This window comes from Trichechus manatus, unplaced genomic scaffold (assembly GCF_000243295.1).
Source record: "Trichechus manatus latirostris isolate Lorelei unplaced genomic scaffold, TriManLat1.0 scaffold00071, whole genome shotgun sequence".
Lineage (NCBI taxonomy): Eukaryota > Metazoa > Chordata > Mammalia > Sirenia > Trichechidae > Trichechus > Trichechus manatus.
The window spans coordinates 6,974,728-6,994,553 of NW_004444007.1; the positions used below are offsets into that span (position 1 = coordinate 6,974,728).

General features: G+C 37.0%; 1 long non-coding RNA gene across 1 annotated transcript; it reads left to right on the top strand.

Moving 5' to 3' along the window:
• The first annotated feature begins 9,144 nt into the window (after positions 1–9,144).
• LOC111821228 (uncharacterized) lies at positions 9,145–13,846 on the top strand. The gene is made up of 2 exons (XR_002824672.1): positions 9,145–9,340; positions 13,751–13,846. It is a non-coding gene; the product is annotated as an uncharacterized LOC111821228 (long non-coding RNA).
• The last annotated feature ends 5,980 nt before the right edge of the window (positions 13,847–19,826 follow it).

Below are 19,826 nucleotides of genomic sequence, written 5' to 3' on the forward strand. Positions count from 1 at the left end.
AAATATAAGTAAAGATGAGCATTCACCATGGTATATTGTGGTGCTTCCATGTCCACTGGCAATTGGAGCAATCACAAGGGCAAAGAAAGCAAGGGTTCCAACCCCTCAACCCCACCAGAAAAGCAACCTAGACCAGCCTAAGTTGGCCAAGAATGAGAATTATCTAGTATGTATGATGTCTATAGTTGATATATAGGTCTCCTTCACTAGACTATTAGTTTCTTGAAGAAAGTGAATTTTTTTTTCCAACTAGCCCAATGACAGACACACAGTAAGCAGTGTTTTGGTTATATTGGCTGCATAACAAAGTTTCCCAAAACTTAGTGGCTTAATAAAACAAAAATTTATAATTTCCCATGACTCTATGTTTTTACTGGTAGTTCTTTTGCCTCGTGTAGTGTCATTTGAGGCACACTGACAATTGGAAGATCCAAAATTGTTTCACTCAGTTGATATCTAGGAGCTCAGCTGGGGACGTCAGACAGGGATCTTGATTCTCCTTAACATGGGCCTCCCCATGGTGCTATTTGGGCTTCCTCACAATATGGTGGCTAGTTCCAAGAAGTAGTTTTCCAAGCCAAAAGAAAGGCAGAAGCTGCAGATCTTCCAGGGCCCAGCCTTAGAAGTTACACACTATAACTTCTGCCCGTATTGTTGGTCAAAATCATTACAAGCCCAGCCAGTATTCAAAAGGAAAAGAAATACACCTAGTCCTCACTTATTGATTATCTCGTTATCCGATATTTCGCATTTAGGACAACAGTGAAAAATCTACTATCCAACTATTTTGTGCATTAATGATGTCTGGCAGTAATGAATGCCAAGGTGCGAGTCGAGATTAACGCTGGCTGCAATAGTTAAGGTTATGTGTCAACTTGGCTGGGCCATGAATGTGAGTGGTTTGGAAGTTATGTAATGATGTGATTTGGCAATTAATGTAATGATGTAATGTAGCAGTAACATAATGATGTAATCATCCTCTATTTTGTTATCTTATGTGGTCAGTGTCCATTTTCCCATAATGCTGACTTCCGCATAATGACCGATCTTTGGAATCTAACCATGTCAATAAGTGGGAAGTGGGTGTGAGCTCGATCTCCTGTTGAGTACATAATAAGATTATATTGCAAAAGAGCAGGTAAGATGGAAGATACCGTTGCAGCTATCTTTGAAAACGCAATAAGGTAATCTACTGCAGCACTAAATAATCTCTGAAGGAACGTACAGGCAAATGAATGAAGTGTTGTCTTCCCTTATTCCTGTTACTCTTCCCATTCCACCACTTTTCTCTTTAAGGCTATTGCTGTCACTATCTTCTTGTTTGAATACTCACATTTTCTCTTAATAAGTGCTACTAAAAGTTTAAGCTAATAGGATTGAGACTTAAGTCAGTTCGTATAATTTTACTGTGATATTTCTCTTGGTAGAAAAAAAAAAATCCCTCTTTTAAGACTATGCCTCAGGACTACTTTTTTTTTTTTTTTTTTGGCTAATTGCTAGGTGAATAAAATACACATAATCACACAAATTGGTTTAAAAAAAAACTTGTTCAGCTTGTCAGTGAATATGTGTATTTGCTTACTCTATTTCTGCAACACTCCTAGAATGTTTCAATATTCTGATTCAAATTCTAAATTCCTGGAGTTCCAAAGCTCATGGCTAGATTTATCACTTTATATAATACACAGTACCATAATATTCAATAAATGTTAACAAAATGATAATTTGGCTTGCAGACAGATTCTTAAGGTTTTAGCAACTAGGTAAAGGAGTTTATTTCTCTGCTTCCAAGTCTGTGCTACAAAACTCATGAAGAGTGTAGAAATGACTAATAAGCACAGATTGACATTGTGTTTTCATGCATAATGAACAGACACACATTGAAAACAGTTTTTGAAGATACACAGGCATTCTTAAGGTTCCCACAAGTCCCTTCTATCCAGGAAGTAGTTTCTTTTAAGACCAGATGGCACCAGTCAGAGGGCTTTTGGTTCAATTAGTCACTTCCTGAGGACACATCTCTATGGTTTCTCCTTTTCAGAGCAGTTCCTCTTATTCCCCTTTATTTTCTTGTTTACTAGAGTTTGTTCTAACTTCTTCTCTTTTGACCTGAGTGTTCCAAGACCTCATCCCATCCTGCTTGCTGTCTATCTTTGTAAGTAGCTCACTTGTGTTTTTGCCATAGTCTCCCCCCGTAGCAACTCAGCTCTATCTTGAGCTTCGTTTTTGTTTCTCCCAGTTTTGACTCATTAAACCAAGCCCCAAGCATAATAGCAAGTTCTCCGTTCCCAAAGTCCTTGAATCAGAAACATCAGCAACTGTCTGAGCCATCTCTTTCCTTGAGTCCACCAAACCAGATTCTAATTCCTGTAGCCAAATTTCTGGATACATTTATTTGGAACCTGGAACATATCATAATAAAAGGAGAAAACACTGAAGTTATCAAGGATTTATTTTACTTGGATCCACAATCAATGCCCATGGAAGCAGCAGTCAAGAAATCAAACGACACATTGCACTGGGCAAATCCGCTACAAAAGGCCTCTTTAAAGTGTTAAAAAGCAAAGATGTCACTTTAAAGACTAAGATGCGCCTGACCCAAGCCATGGTGCTTTCAATTGCCTCACATGCATATCAAAGCTGGGCAATGAATAAGGAAAACCAAAGAAGAATTTATGTCTTTGAATTATTGTGTTGGCAAAGAATATTGAATTCACCATGGACTGCCAAAAGAACGAACAAATCTATCTTGGAAATACAACCAGAATGCTCCTTAGAAGTGAGGATGGCGACACTTCATCTCACATTCTTTGGACAACTTCATCTCACATTCTTTGGACATGTTATCAGGAGAGATCAGTCCCTGGAGAAGGGCATCATGCTTGGTAAAGTAGAGGGTCAGTGAAAAAGAGGAAGACCCTCAACGAGATGGATTGACACAGTGGCTGCAACAATGGGCTCAAGCATGACAACAACTGGAGGATGGCACAGGATCAGGCAGTGTTTTGTTTTGTTGTACATAGGGTCGCTATGAATCGGAACAGACTCGACGGCACCTAACAACAACATGGTTAGGTTCTTTGATCACAGAAATTCTAACGAACCCATGATGTAGCTAAAAACCTACTATCCAAGAGTTGAGTTCTAAGTAGCAGGGATCTTTGAGTCTTAAGTTACTGGGAACTCTAAAGGTGAGAAACCAGAAGAAGTGCAGCTTTTACGGTGGCCCAGGAAGATGGTTCTCATGACAACAGCCATCCATATTCCATGTGTAGTGGTCAAAAAAGCATGTTTCAATTGCAAGCTAGAATTTTTATGAATACACAAAATGGCATATCTACCCTTCATTTGCCTTGGTAGTTGATCTTTTGTAACCAGGAGGATGTGCTAGTTCCCTGCTTCAGAAATTTTTCAAAACTATCTCATAGTATATAAGGAACAAAGGCTTATTTTCTGTCCCAGGCCTCTGTTCTAAAGGATGCTATATGAAATCTTTATTTCTTAATCTCTATTCCCACTTTAGACACCAAACAAAGTAATAGTGGTTGATGCTGAATATGGACTTCTGGATGCTGCCTGAAACACAGCCAAATATGATTCTACCTCCTCCTTTTCATCTGTTGGCCATTGGAATAATGATTATAGTTCCTGTTCTAAACAGTTAATGCATAAAGGGAGGAAGGAACAAGGAACTGTTTTGAGTGACAACCCTCTCATAAGCTTGCAAAAACTAAAAAAACCAGAGGTTCACATGGATATTGATTGAAGTCACCAAGACCAAGGAATAAATGCTATGCCACTTCACCATCAGGTTGCCAGCAGAGCATCGGTTCCCATTGCTGAAAGAACAATGTGGAAATCAGTGCTGGCCTCAGTAGGGCTGAGCAGTAGAGACAGGTTAAGAAGTGTCTGGGGAGACGTGAATGGCTAAGAGAGCTCTTAGAACTTTCTCTTAATTTTTTAAAGATAAAACAATAAATCTTATCATTAATTTACAAGTAGTTGTAAAGTTTTCTTTTAGCAAATCCATAAATATGAAAATCGATTCACTTGATCCAGAAGGGAAGTAATAAGTCAAATGCCAGGAACGAGATCTAATTCCTTAGGAGTCAGCCAAGAGTTAGGAGAAGACTTGTGTTTTAAATAAACACCCTTCAATGGGCCCTAAAATGGGCATATCATCTATAGTCCAAACAATATTCACACTTGTTAGAGAACAACACATTACATGTCTTTTTAAACACATAGAGGAAATTTTTAGGAGCATTCAGATTACAAAGAAAATGTGTTCCAAAGAGCATTCATAAATTAGTTGATTGGAGTCAGAACATTTTTTTTTACTAAATCTATAGTTAAGGCTCCCAAGTGAATCATAAAAATTCTGCTTATAGTTAAGGTTCCCAAGTGAATCATAAAAACTCTATTTAAACCATATGCAGTTGAAAATCTGGACCATCCAACTGCTGAGTACCAAGTCCTAAGTTCTTTGAGTCCTAAGTCACTGTGAACTCTGAACATGAGGATCAAAGGAAGAATAGCTTTCACAGTAGCCCAGGAAGATGGTTCCCATGGCAACATACACACACACACACACACACACACACACACATATACACACACACACATAGGTATGTGCTATACATAAGTCAAGAATCATCCAGATGTATAGGAGAGTATATACATGTTACCCAAATCCCAATCTGACATACATTAAGCTAAATTTTTTCTATTTCATTAAAAAAAAATTTTTTAATGCTATTTGAAATAAAACTACTTCACATTCAGAGTTTTCCTTTTTTTTCCTCAGTCCTTATTTTCCTTTGTAAAACTAAAATTCAGTTTTTATTCCAGTTGTACTTTTCTCCCAGCCCTCTAATATAACATATGTCCCCCTTTAAACATAAGTCATTCGCCTTAGTCTACCTCTTCCCCAAGGACGTTGGTAGCTCTGTAGTAGAGTTACTACCTTAGAAAGGGTTCAGTGGTGGTCAGGATTCTTGCTTTCCACGTGAGACCCGGTTTCAATTCCAAGTGAGTGCACCTAAAGCACAGCCACCACCTGTCTGCGGTGGCTTGCGCAGTGCTATGATGCTGAACAGGTTTCAGCAGAGTTTCCAGAATAAGACGGACTAGAAAGAAAGGCCTGGAAATCCACCTAAAAAAGGTTTTTTGCTTGTTTGTTTGTTTTTACTTCCAAAGAAACAGCCAATGAAAACCCTATGGATCACAAAAGCACAAGAAAACCAATTGAAGATAGCGCGGGACCAGGCAGTGTTTCTTCATTTGTTGTACACATGGTTGCCTGGAGCCAGGAGCCTACTGAAAGGCAGCTAATAACAACAACCTCTTCCTCACAAGGTTGTACTGCTTTCTCCTTTATCAATTTTCCTTTACCATTTTCTGATAACTTGAAACCACTCATTCGAATTTAGTGATCTCCCTAATGCTCGTGTTTGGGTATATCCCAGACCTCTGCTGCTAAAAATAAACTCATACTTTGATGTCCTTCAATAATAAATCCTCTTCAACAAAAATGTGGCATCACCTTACATGTTTAGACTCACTCAAGAGATTCCCTATAGAATTTGTTTTTAAGATGGAGTACATTACACCATATTTTTAAAGCAATGCATATTGTTGAGATAAGGCATTGGCAGACTTACATTCTGGCCTAGCTGTGATCCCTTTCTTGGTAGGTTGCCCCCTAAAAGAGCAGGGGAGATTTTATTAGAGATTCCAGTGGTTTTCATACAAGTAATCATTTCAAGGTGTTAACGACTATTCTCATTCTTCAGACTGTCAGGATGAATTATGTTTTAGTGTCAGACCTAGATCAAAGTAAATCCTAAATCCTCACTCCCTAGCCAGTCTCAGGAAGCCCTACACGTCTTCTCATTTCATTCCATCAGTGTTTGATGTGTTAGCTGATACATAGCTGAAAAGGAGGCAGACAGAAACACAACCTCATGAAACGGAGTCCCAAGTCTTCCAAACGTTTTAGATATCATTTCCTAACTGCCTTAAATTTCATACAGTGTTACTATGGTGTCACACATTATCCCTCAAGTACAGTATACTGCAGTTCTCCCTTCCAGCAGTGCCTGAAATATTTAAGACTTGGGCCATCAGCTGAAAATTTATCCCATACTTAAGTGAATGCTGACTGATAATAGAGTTCATATGTAACATGAATAAAAACTTCAATTATCTATTTTCCTTTTAGGCATTGACTATACTTAAGTTCTCTCTAGTCTTGGTGCCCTTTTAAAAAATTACTTTGTAGCAATAGCCATCCTGACATTGTTAGCATGCTAGTGAGAATTATAATTAAAATAATCATAAAAGAGATATGTAGAGTTTAATTTAGTGCTGTTTTCTATTTTTAAAAGGAGAATGCTAATTAGTTACAAATATCTTGCCGGTGGCAGATATAAGTGACTTAATTCTTCATAGAGAAAAACAATTCCATAATCATACACAATATAACATTACTTACAGACAGCCATCTTGCCTATTCACATTGGCAAGAAGAAGCAATGTGACCAAACAGTTTAGCTGTAAATAGATTTCCAGGTAGAAGTCTCAGCAGCAATGGCCATGCTTTTAGAATAGTAACTATTATGGACTTAATCGTAACCCCCAAAAAAGATATGTTAAAGTTTTAACCCCTGGTACCTGCAAACATGACCTTGTCTGGAAATAGGGTCTTTGCAGATGTAATTTGTTAAATTAACATGAAGTTATACTGAATTAGGATGGGTCCTAATCCAATCATAGCAGTTTCCCTGTAAGAAAGAAGAGACACAGAGCGACAGACAGAGGGAAAAAGGCCAGGAGAGGACAGAGTTATGCTGCAGCTGCAAGCCAAGGAAAGCCTGGCGCTACCAGAAACCAGGAGAAATAAGAAAGGATCATCCCCTAGAGCCTTCAGAGAGAATACGGCTTGACCAACTGCCCAAATTCAGGCTACTAGCCTCCATAACTGTGAGATGACAAATTTCTATTGTTTAAAGTCACCTATGTTATGCTACTTTGTTATGGCAGCTGTAGGAATCTAACACAGTCACTATGGATATCTGTGATATTGAGGAATTCCCATTTTGAGGCAAAGGTAGTTTTGGACAGCTATTGACATTTCACTGACTGGGTAACCATGATGAAATCATTCAAGCAGATATATGCCTTAGTTTTCACTTCTGTAAAAGAGAACAAAGAGAACCAGAAGAACTAGATGGTGCCCAGCTACCACTACCGACCGTTCAAATCAGAGCCACAATAGATGGACTCTGACATGATAGAATGCGATAAAATGTGGAAAAGAACTTCAGATTACTTAAAAAAAAAAAAAAAAAAAAGACTTACTGGACCAATTGAGACTGGAGGACTCCCCAAGACTATTGTCCAGAGATACTCTTTAAACCTTGAAATGAAACTAACCCCTGAGGTGACCTTGTAGGTAAATAACAGATCAGCTCACAAAATAATAACACTCGTAAGTACTGTGCTCCTTTAAAAAATCACCTATATGAGACCAAATGGTCAACAATTACTTTTTTAAAAATGAGAATGTAAGGGGGCAAGGAAACTAGATTAATGGAAACAAAACAACCAGAATGAAAATAACGAGAACATTCACACATTGTGAAGATTGTAACCAATGTCACTAAACAATCTGTATAGATTGAATGGGAACCTAAACTGCTGTGTAAAATCTTCACCGAAAACAAAATAAAATATTATTTAAAAAGAGAGAGAGAGAGAGAATGAGCATCATTTGCATTTGAAGCTCTTAAGATCAAGAGAGACAGTATATTATAACAGTTAGGTGCTCAAGCCTGGAAACATATTGCCTGAGTTTGCAGCTGACACTTACTGTCAATAAATTACCTTAGACATGTTACTCAAGTTCTCTGTGCCTCAGTTTTGGCATTTGTAAAATGGGGACGATAATACATTCTATCTAAATAAACAAAATTTTAATAAAAGTAAACTTCTGGTTTAGGGCAACTTGAAAAGTGAGGAGGGAGGAAGATGAAAGAGAGCAAGTAAAACTCTTAAAGGAGAATTTAAATTATACTTTGGAATAGTCATAAAAATAAAGAGTTGTCTTTGCAGGTTGTATATAACCTTGAAAGAAATGCTAAAGAGTCAGAAGGAAGACAAGTAACAACTAGCCAATTATAAATTTTAAAAATAGAATTATCTCAAGGAAACAGATGAGTGCCTACAGGGAAGGGAAAAGATGGGTAAGAAAAGAAAAAAATGTAAAAGAAATCTATCTCACAAAAATTTATGAAAAAAAGAACAAAGGGGCTTTCTAGAGAAATTAAGGGGTAGCATAGGGATACAGAGAAGAGAAGACATAAAAGAAAGACACAAACTGAGAAAGGATGTCAAAAGTAGATTGAAAAAACAATCAGAAAGACATCTTCCACCATGTTCTAAAAAATAGTGGGGGAGGCCTGGCCATGAAAGACAAAAAAAAAAAAACCTGGAGCCTGTTCAAACTGTTCTGGATTAAAAGAGACTAAAAAGAAAGCATAATCCTTGATACGATCCTAGACTTTTTTTTTTAAGGTTATAAAGGCATTGGGTCAGCAGTGGGCACTTGGATATGGGCTATATATTTGACAACAGTATTGTGTCATTGATAAATTTCCTGAGAGTGGTAGGAATACTATTGTGGTTGTGTAGGAGAATATTTTATTATCAGGAGATATATACTGAAGTATTTTAGGGTAAGTAAAGTTAAATGATGCCTGAAATTTATAAAGTATTTAGGGGTAAAGTGACAAGATGCCTGCAACTTATTATTAACAGGTTCAGGTGAAAAAAAATGTGATATAAAGGAAAGGAGATAAAGTAGATGTGACAAAATGTTGACAACTAATGAATATAGATGAAGAATATACACATGTTCATCATATATTATTATTGTAATATGTCTCTAGGTTTAAAGTTTTCCAAAATAAAATTTCTCAAAATTAAAAATCAAACATTATTCACATATAACCTTTGAATAAAAAATTGTGATAACGTTAAAAAAAAAAAAAAAGAGGAATGTAACATAATGACTTCTCAGTCATGCTCATCATCAACCCAGCATCCTCTTCCCCTGAAACATCATAAAAAGGGGAATGCGTGCAGCTGAATCAGTCCTAGTTGTTGATTAGTTCTGCAAGTAAGAACACCCAGTTCTTTGGAAGTTAGTGCTCTTCTTGTAATTTGAGCCACAAGGTTTCTCTACAGCCAGTCGGGACAGGAGCAGTTATTCTGTGGTATCTATTGGGAAACCTCAAGAGAAAGAAAATGGGAACCTCTAAATGCAAATTCAACTATGGTAAGAATAAACTAGCCCTCGACTGACGTTAAGAGCCTAATGCTTTGATTAGACAAGTGAGGAAGGGAATAATCAGGCAGATGCAGAGATGTGTCTCATGGCTCCTGGGCAGATATGGTGGAGAACAGACTGAGTTTGGTAGTTTACTATATCTCTTAAAAATGAAGTTCAGATAATTGAGCATTTTTTTAATTTTCAAAAGGCTAACTTCTCTAACAATCTAAAAGATGAAAAACTCTTAAAGGAACCATCCCCAAAAGGGGTAATTGTTGCTTATGAGGAAACACTGTAGGATTAAATTAAAATGATAATGGGCAACAATTCTGGCGAGGATATAAGGAAATGGTACCCCAATGCATTTCCAATTTGGCTGTAAATTGGAACAACTTTTGGAAAACAGTTTGGCAAGAGGTTTCAAGAGTTGCAGAAATATTCTTGTTTTTGAATCACTTCTTACAATTTCTAAGAAAGGAAAGAAGGAAGGGGGAAGAAGCGAGCAAGAAAAAATGGAGGGAGGAAGAGAGGGAGGGAGAAAGGATGACCTATATAGAGTAAGATGGCCATTTCAGAATATTTATAAGAACAAAAAGAAATAAAGGAAGAAACTGGAGGGAGAGAGGGAGCGAGAGAAAGAAGAAATGAAGAAATAAATGTTCAAAAATGATGGAATGTTTCAATTATGACACAGAACATTAAGTACATGTAATATTTTGCAAACCTGAAGACTATTCAGCAAGAAGGAAAAAGGCTAACCTATAGTGCCAGTTGAAGCTTACAGAATTAAAAATTGCATCTACATTGTAATTCAACTATGTAAAATCATGTAAGACAGGAGAATGTGATATGTTGGATTATGAATAATAGGATGGGAATGGGGTTTATCCTTTTAAAATCCCCATTGTTATTGTTACAAGAGTAGACTTAAGTTCACTGATATCTAAAGGTGATATGGCATCGCCTGGGGTGCAGCAAAGCCTACTAAGTTGAATATATCCTTTGAGAAGTCAGTAAATAGAAATTCTCTCTTCACTTCTACCACAGACTATCTGTATGGAATTATATTACATTCCCTATTACTCATCAGTCTTTTCTGCTATAAAGATTTTCATCAGAAATGAAAATATACTTTCCAGATTAGAAAAAGTATGCCAGTTTGATTTTTTTTTTTTTAGATTTGCACCCTTGCGATATGATTTTGGAACTGGCAATGTTTCTATTTCTACTTGTCATTTGGAGTAAGCTCCATTCAGAAGGGTCACATACTGTACTAGAGTCAGGGTAGATGTGAATTTGAATCCCTTTTTGCCTACTAGTTGAGCATCCTTGGGCAAAAATTTCCTAATATCTCTGTACTTCAGTTTTGTTTTTGAAACGTTGTTTGTTTTGAAACGTTCTGTTTCAATAAGCAGCCTGAGCATTTATAATGAATAAAGCTATAGCCAGGCTCAGTGGAGAAACAGGGCTGAAGATGGCGCCATCTTTGATCTCAAGTAGCTTGCACTGTATGTAATACAAAGATATGCAGGAATAAATAATAGTGAACTAGTAAATGAATGCAAAACAAGGTTCTACCAAAGCATGATTGTAAAAAAGCTTTAAATCCTAAAGGCTTTATTCCAGTAAGTAGAATTCTTTTGGTTCTTGTTAGTTTCACCAATGACTTAGGTCTTGAACTTTCAACACTTCATTAACTGAAAGAAGAGGCTGGGGCAATCACTGTTGCAATAGCACGACTGCTATTTTTTCACCCTCACAGTCACCAACCGATAGCTACAGAGCTGCACCTTCTGGAGATGTGTCGAGAGAGGTCCAGAGCTCAGCAAAGCTCATCCCTTGCTGTCAGCAGTGGAATTAGACATTTGAAGTATCTTGTGGATTTCTAAATGCTGAGGTTGCTGCCCTTGCAGTGAGGAATAGCAGCCCTGAATAATTCAGCTTACATTTTCTGGTCGATGCTGGGCAATGCTAGTTACTTGGCAGGTCCACCCTGATCTGGGTTATGTCACAAAAGGCCACATGGAGCAGCTGTGGAAGCAGATGAGGGATCCTAGCACCAGGGTCGCACACGTACTCTGTGTACATTTTACAAGTTCAAGTTCCGTACACCATAGGCTGATTTTCTCCTGTGGGGTAAAGTAAACATGTTTTCCACTTGTTTAACTGGTGAAATATTTTATATCAGAATAATATTTCACTGAAAATGACCTCCAAAACGATTTCTAAATTCTAGGAACTTTAACAATATGCTGATAGAGTAGAAGAGTCTGATTCCTGGAAAAGGTCTTTAAATATACATATTTCCAAAGTGGATTAGAAAGCAACTCTGCTTGGGCACATCAAAAGTGACTCCAAATAACCACAAATGTGGCACTTCGTTTTATTACAAAAAGAGAAATAACTGTAAAAATTTCATCTTTTCTTTTCCTAGAACAATACCTGGCATATTGCAAGCTCTTAATAAATATTTGTTGAAAAAAATGAATAAATTTTGTCTAGCCTAGGAAAGTAGAATTCATTTGTCATTTACACCTAATATTAATTTCCTAGTGATATCCACAGATGTTTGAGGTACAAGTTTTGATACCCCAATGACCTATTTCCTTGTTACTGAAATTGTGTTCCACAGATAACCATAACTGACAGTAACTGGGGGCTTGTGAGAAACGCAAAATCTCGGACCATGTCGCAGGCCTACTGAATCAGAATCTGCACATTGCAGTTTGAGAAGCCCTGATTTAATACAGATGAAATAGTTTCAAAATAAACATCAAAGCCTACCTTAAAGAGAGACATAAAGGGAAGTTGTTGATGTTGTTAGTTGCTGTCAAGTTAGCCCAGACTCATGGCAACCCTACATCCAACAGAACAAAACACTGCCCCGTCCTGCACCAGCCCCATGATTGGACCATTGTGATCCATAGCGTTTTCACTGGCTTATTTTTTTTGGATGTAGATCACCAGGCCTTTCTTTCTAGTCTGTCTTAAGCTGGAAGCTCCACTGAAACCTGTTTAGCATCACAGTCACATGCAAGCCTTCACTGACAGACCGGTGGTGGCTGGGCTTGAGGTGTATTGTCCAGGAATGGAACCCGAGTCTCCAGTATGGAACACAAGAATTCTACCACTGCACCACCTCTGCCCCATAAGGGAAGTGGGTCTCATAAATAGCAAGTCAAAACCAGAAGGGATGTTTGGAACATCCAATATATTACTTTCATGTGTGGTATGGTAGATACATGAATTCAAGTCGCTTTATACAAGTAATTATGTGACTTGGGTAAGTTTCTTAACCTCTCTTGGAATTATTTGAAAAAGAGGGCCAAGATAGAAGGTATCTAATCCTGATGTGACTTTTCTCCTGTCCACAAGTGACTTGGGTCTTGTTTCTCACAAATAAACAGGGATATCTCTTTCACTTTAGGTCATTCCAGTTTGGCCACTGCATATCCCTCCTGTACCCCTCTTCCCCTCCTCCCATCCACTCCCCCAGGCACCTTAGACATATGCTGAAAGTATTTTCAGTATACTTCCAGCCCATGAAATGTGAAAACAGTATTTATTCTGGAAAGCCCTTGTTATTTCAGATAGAAAAGCATTTAGTGCCAATCCATTAGGCACAATAAAATAAATGGCTAATCTTTGTAATAAGGAACTCTGGTGGTACAACAGTTAAGTATTTGGCTGCTAACCAAAAGATTGGCAGTTCAAACCTACCCGATGAGGCCCCATAGGAAGAAGCCCTGGCGATCTGCTCCCATAAAGATTACAGCCTAGAAACCCCTATGGAGCAATTCTACTCTGTCACATGGAGTTGCTATGAGTCAGAATCAACTCAATGTCACCCAACAGCAACAATCCTTGCAATATTCCCTCTTCATCCTATTATGTCTCATATTATCAATGGTGAAACAGGCCAGATGTCTTTTTTTCTCCTCTGTACAAATTTTTAAAGAAATCTTTCATAAATATCTTTTAGTTTTATATATATGCATTTTTGTTGTTGTTGTTCTTTAAACTCAAGAATTTTTAAATACATTCAAAGGTGATCACATGGGTAAATAATTACTTGCTGAGCTTTAAGGAAAGTGAAATTCCTTATTTATTCTCCTGATCTAGAGAGATTTTATATATGTGGAATGCTTTAAGCAAAACATTGATAATAAATATAATAAATAGAGTGAATGCCTGTAGATTATGACTTAAGGGGCATTGAAAAAAAAACACTCTCATCAGCCCCTCCAAAAATATCTGTTGTCTGATGGGATCCTCTGTTTGCATGGTATAAAAACTCAGAACTGGAAAGCTATATTGCTCTGAGCTAACCTTGGTGTGGTGACTTAAGATGTTCTTCAAATTCCTGTTAGTCCTCTCCTCAAGAAGTGAGGTCTATTTTTACTCTCTTTAATCTAGACTGGACCAACCACAGGAATTGACCAGTAGAATATGGTAGAAGTGAGTTTGTGCCAGACCTTCAGAGATCTGTAGCTTCCACGTCCACCTTTCCTGCAACACTGTCTTGGAAGCCAGCCACCATGTAAGAATTACAGCTACCCTGAGACCACTATGCTGTGTGGAAGTCCAGGTTAACCATGTGGAAGGAAAGTATTCATATGGAGGAATACTGAAATGGCAAATATATGAGTAAATCCTTCTTGGAACCTGGAACAGCCCACCGCAATCACCAGGAGAGTACAACTGAGGGAATGGCGTCACCCAATGCCAAATGGAACAGAAGAACTGCCCAACCAAGATCTGCCCAAATTGCTCACCCACAGAATCATGAGCAAATAAAATTGTTGTTGTTTAAAATACTAAGTTTTGTGGTAATTTTTTACGAAGCAGTAAATAACCAAACACCTGGTGACCAGCTACTTTCTCTTTTATTACCTATGGTATCTCTGCTTTTCCTGACTGACCTGCTCATCTTGCTCTTGCTCCTTTGCTGGGAAATTCTCCTAGGAATCTCCAGCAAAAATTCTAGAAGGAGATAGGCTGATTGTCTTACTTCATTATCTTACCTCTCTTGGACAAAACTTTTTGTATTAATCCATCTCAAGGGTCATCAGCATTTTTATGGGTGGGCCTTGGTTGCTGCAGCAGCCCTTCTGGCACAGTGGTTAAAGTGCTCGGCTGTGAACCAAAAGGTTGACAGTTTGAAACCACCAACCACTCCACAGAAGAAAGATGTGCCAGTCTGCTCTTGTAAAGATTTACAGCCTTGGAGACCTTATAGGGCAGTTCTGCTCTGTCCTCCAGGGTCACTATGAGTCCGAATTGACTCGAAGACAGTGGGTTTGGTTTAGTTGCAACAGGTGCCCACTCTGGTCAAATTAGTAGCTGACTCTGCACAAAGAACAGAAAGAGCCCGGTGCTTCTTTCCTTAGCAGGACAGTTCATAAGGATGTTGGGCATGGTGGGCACCTAACCTGATTGTTCTGAATATTTCATGATTAAAGTCTTAGTCCTTTGAATTCGTCAATTGTCTGATGTTAACATGTAGACACTTTCTGCACACATGAAACTACTCATTAGTTTTTTAATTTTAAAATACATTCAATGTTTCTAGCAGGATGTAGCTGAGCATGAGCTTTCATGTTGGAAAAGGAAGAGAATGCTTGAGATTCTTGGTTGCTTGGTAGAGTGGAGGTATTAAAAAGAAGCAAAAAAAAAGACTTAAAGGAAAAATGAAAAGACAGTAAAGGATAAGTTTTCCTAGTTTTGCCTAGAGCAAGCCTTTTGCTTACTGGCTTAAGAGTGTAGATAAAAGATAGGATTTTTCTTCTAGATATTGATCTCAAAGGTTGTGCAAAGGCATAAATAGCAAAATATGGCAAGGAAAACCATGTGACAGTACAGGAAGAGGAAGAGGGAATGAGAAGATACATGAAGAATGTAAACAAGAAAGTGGTCTCCAGTAAAAGAGGAATTGAGTAGAAATGTTGGGAAGCATAGAAAGTATAAGGCCATAAGCAGATTGTTTAATGGTATATCATTCTCTGGTAAACTCTAATACTTAAAATCGGCATTTGCACAAAAAAAAAATGCAATAATTCATAGAATGTGACGGTCTATATGCTTCTAGAAGCTTTCAGACTTCTGGAAATGATATTTTCTTTGTAGTTTTTAAAGGAATTCCTACTTTAAAATGTACATCATCTTAAATATCAGTGCTACTGGCATACTATGTAGATGATCCAGCATGTTGGGTACAGAAAAGAAAGAGAAACTCACTCAAGTGGAAAAAATCAATGAAAGTGGCCTCTTGCACTAATAAATTTCAAAATCTAGATAAAGCATATGTATTTCTCCTGTGAGAGAAAATCTGAGCTATTACCACAAGCTTATATAAAAGCTTTTAAAGAACAATCTCTCTACTATTAGTTGCACTGATCTTCACTTTATCAAACACTATACAATTAGGAAATTTAAAGCTTTAATTTTTAATGTTCTCTCTATAATATCTGGTTTATTTTATCCATTTTATAAAACTATAATCAGTAGTGTATTATAGATCCAAAACTATGAAAACAAATTCTGTGAAATAGACTTCAAATACAAATCTTGCGTTCATGAGAGGAAGAACTTAAGAATCTGATTTCTGTGTGATATATCACCACGGAGACACCAGAATCCTTACACCAGAATTTGGCCTCAAGTGCATTTCAGTGAGTGCTCTACAGCCAATAAGAGATCTTCTTTAGTCACTGTTAAGTTTTCCCTCTCTCATTTAAACCTTCCAATGGCTTTCACTGCAATTAGAATAAATTCCAAATTCCTTCCCATGGTCTACAATTCTTCTGCTTACTTTCTGACCTCATTGTTGTATATTCTCCATGCCACACACACTAATCATGCTGGTCTCTTTCTGTTCTTTGAATATGCTAATCTCTTTCTTGCCTCAGGGTCTTGCTTCTTGTGATTCTTTCTGCCAATAATATTTCCCCCCAGATCTTCATATTACTGGTTTCTTCTCATCATTCAGGACTCAAATGGCAACTCCTCAGAGAGAACTTTTCTTTCCTAACCATCTACGGCTAGGAGCCTTGGTGGCAAAGTGGTTAAGAGTTTGGCTGTTAACCAAAAGGTCAGCAGTTTGAGTCTACCAGCAGCTCCTTGGAAACCCTTTGGGGCAGTTCTACTATCTGTCCTATAGAGTCACTGTGAGTTGGAATTGACTAGAAGGCAAGGGATTTAACCATAATAAGCAAAATTTTAATCTAAACACTAATCTAAATACTTCTGTGAATGGGATTTTGGAGATGGAATCATGGTCCCAAATCTGTTGATCTTAAAATAAAGATTAGCTGGGTGGGTCTTACCTAATCACATGATCCCTTTAAAAGTAGAGAATTTTCTTTGGCTGTTTACAGAAGTCAGACATTCAAAGCATTAGAAGGATTTGAAGCATGAGAAGGATTTGAGAAGTTGTTGCTGACTTGAAGACAGAAGAGATCAAGGAAGTGTATTCTGCCTACAGCAAGAATGAGCTTGGAAGTGACTCTTTCCTCAGAGCCTCCAGAGGAGAACTCAAACCAGCCAACACCTTGATTTTAGCCCTGTGAGACTCTGAGCAGAGAACTCAGCCACATGGTGCCAGACTTTTGACCAACAGAGATATAAGACAATAAATGGGTGTTGTTTTAAACTAAGTTTATGGTAATTTGTTATACAATAGAAAATTATTTCATAATCCTAATAATATTTCACAATCATACTCCAGTCACTACTTATCACATTAGCCTGTCTTTCTTCCTGTATAATACCCAAAACTATGAAATTAATATTATTTATTTGCTTAATTACTAAGCATCTCTCTTCCCTTATTAGACAGGAAGTTCAATGAGGGAACATAAAAATGCACTCCGTAAATATTTGCTGAATAAATCCCTGAATGACTAAAATTACACAAAGATTTTCAATGAAAGATTTTTTAAAATCAAATCTCAGAAATATCATCATGAAAAACCATGTTTAACTGCCTTCCAGTTGTTTGGATGCTATAATACGAAGTTCAATTTACATTTACGGTTTGGCAAAATGGGACACACGTAAAGGCTAACACTTAGAATCAGAAAGGACTCAGCTTGTTTTTTGGTCCACCCACAATGCTATTTAAAAAAAAAATTACTAGTGTTCATGTGATGTGGCATGTCCTAACATGTTTCCTGACAAATAATTCCACAGACCAACAACAGAAATCATCAAGAAAGAAGTTCTATCACTTAGGGTAAGTCTTTCTATTTTTCATGTTGTTTATTAACAACCTGATCCAGGTATCACTGTTCGCCCTTCCTGGTCCACTTTCCATCCTACTTCTGATACAGAAGACTGACCTGTAATTAACTGCATCAACAGATTCCCATATCCTCCAGTTTCCGATGAGTTTCGTCCAGTGCTGCCCAATAGAAATAATAGGACAGGGCAGGATAGGATAAGATGGGATAGGATATACATTATATGTATATTTTTTAAATTTTAATAATTTTCTAGTAGCCACTTACTAAAAATTTTTTAAAAAGTGAAATTAATTTAGTAATATAGCCTAGATATTATTTATATATAACATATTACATATATTGGTGAATATATATTTAATAATATATATGTTAATATTTAATAATGCATTGGATATGTATGTCCAAATTATTATCCTTTCTACATGCAATTAATGCAAAATTTTAACATATATTTGCCATTGTATTTTTACACTAAGTCTTTAAAATTTGGGTGTACTTTACACTTGCAATCATATTTCAAGTGCTCAATAACCCGTCTGTGCCCAGCAGTTACCATATTGAATAGTGAATTTCAAATAGTGGGAAGGCCAGGCAGTAAATCACACAAAGAGGGCAAAGAGTGAATTTGGGAAACTTATTCCCCTGATTCCCTCTCTGTAGGGTCACCTCAGACTGACTTTGTCTTTCAACTTAAGGTCATAGCTCCTCTCAAGGTAGCCTACTCTATACAACCCTTTCCTCCTGGGTTCTGCTAGCCATTCCCTTCCCTTGCCGCTTCAAGTATAGCGGTAAAAATAGTGCTATCTTTTGTGATTTCCCTAAACCCTTTCCAAACTTCTGTAATAACCTCTTTATTAAATCCTTCTCAAATGATCCTAATTTGAGTGTGCCATCTGTTTCCTGCTGGGACCCTGACTGATTTACAGCTCTTTACTGGGATTTTTCTAAAACATTTGAGGGCTGTGTTCATTTTAAGAATGACCAATTCTGAGTGTATGCCTATCAAATGATAAGGTAATATACCTAAAGTGCCCTACTTAGCAAAAAATACAAATATATTGCAAAATAATTAGCATTTGATAAACTAAATAATAGCTTAATGTAATTTATAAAGGCAACCTTCTGTATTTAATGACTTGTTCAATAAAATACTGGCATCATAGAAAAGTTGCTACATTTTTAAAAGTTGAAACAATCTAAAAACTTTAAATGTCAGTGTTTTCCCATGTTCTTAGACTTCAGTACACAGTATTCCAAAAAGAATAAAAACTCTGGAAGTCCTGACAGGCCTTAGATAAATGAATCAAAATATCCTCCTTCAAAAAGGATGTGATACACAAAAATATATAGGTAAGTAAAATAAATATTGGCTTTATTTATCTTATATTATTGATTTCTAAGGTTTATCTTGATTGAAAAGGATTGTCAACTAGTTCTAAGAAGGAAATTATACATAAATATCTTTCTTAGTGGTAAATAATATATATATATGGGAAAATATATTTGGACCATTTTTTTTTAATAAAAAATTTTACTCTGTCCTCATTTGTGGAAGAAAAGTAATCTATCAATTGTCTACTATAAGCCCTCATGTAAGCCATTTGGGGACCGTTTCTAAACACTCTTTTGGGAGTTATGGAAATGTCTCTTTTATCACAAAGTATGATAATAATTTCCAATTTTTTAAGGAAACAGAGAAATTTCAATTGTTGACTCTTTTTTAGAGAAAACCAGTTTTGTTTGTTTTTTTAATTGTTGCCATTGTAGCTATCCTCCTTGGCTAAAGAAGTTGTTCCTCGGACAGATGGAAAAATCTATGCCAAAAATGAAAAGTACTTGGGGTTCATAAATTTACCTCAACCTAAAGTGATGAGAACATTTCCTCCTCTAAATAAATAAAATGATTGTCTTTTTTCAGGGATCAGTATGGTAGTAACCACACTATTGCAAAGCGTATTTCAATGAGATCCCAAGAGTCATAGTAGAAACAAAAACTCAAAATCGGTTTTCAAAGCTAACTTCCCATTTGTCTCCCTGATGCCAACCAATGCCCTCTATGTTTTTGAAATAGTTGGCAGATGTCCCTAGCACCATGGCATCATGGGGGTAGCCAATATTCTTGTGGCTAAACTCAAACTGACATATTGGTTAAAATAGAATGGATTGTGCAGAGGTTACTCTTCAAGCTGTGGTCTTCACTGGGCATATGTGGATTCACCTGAAGGAACTGACTTTAAGAACAATCACTT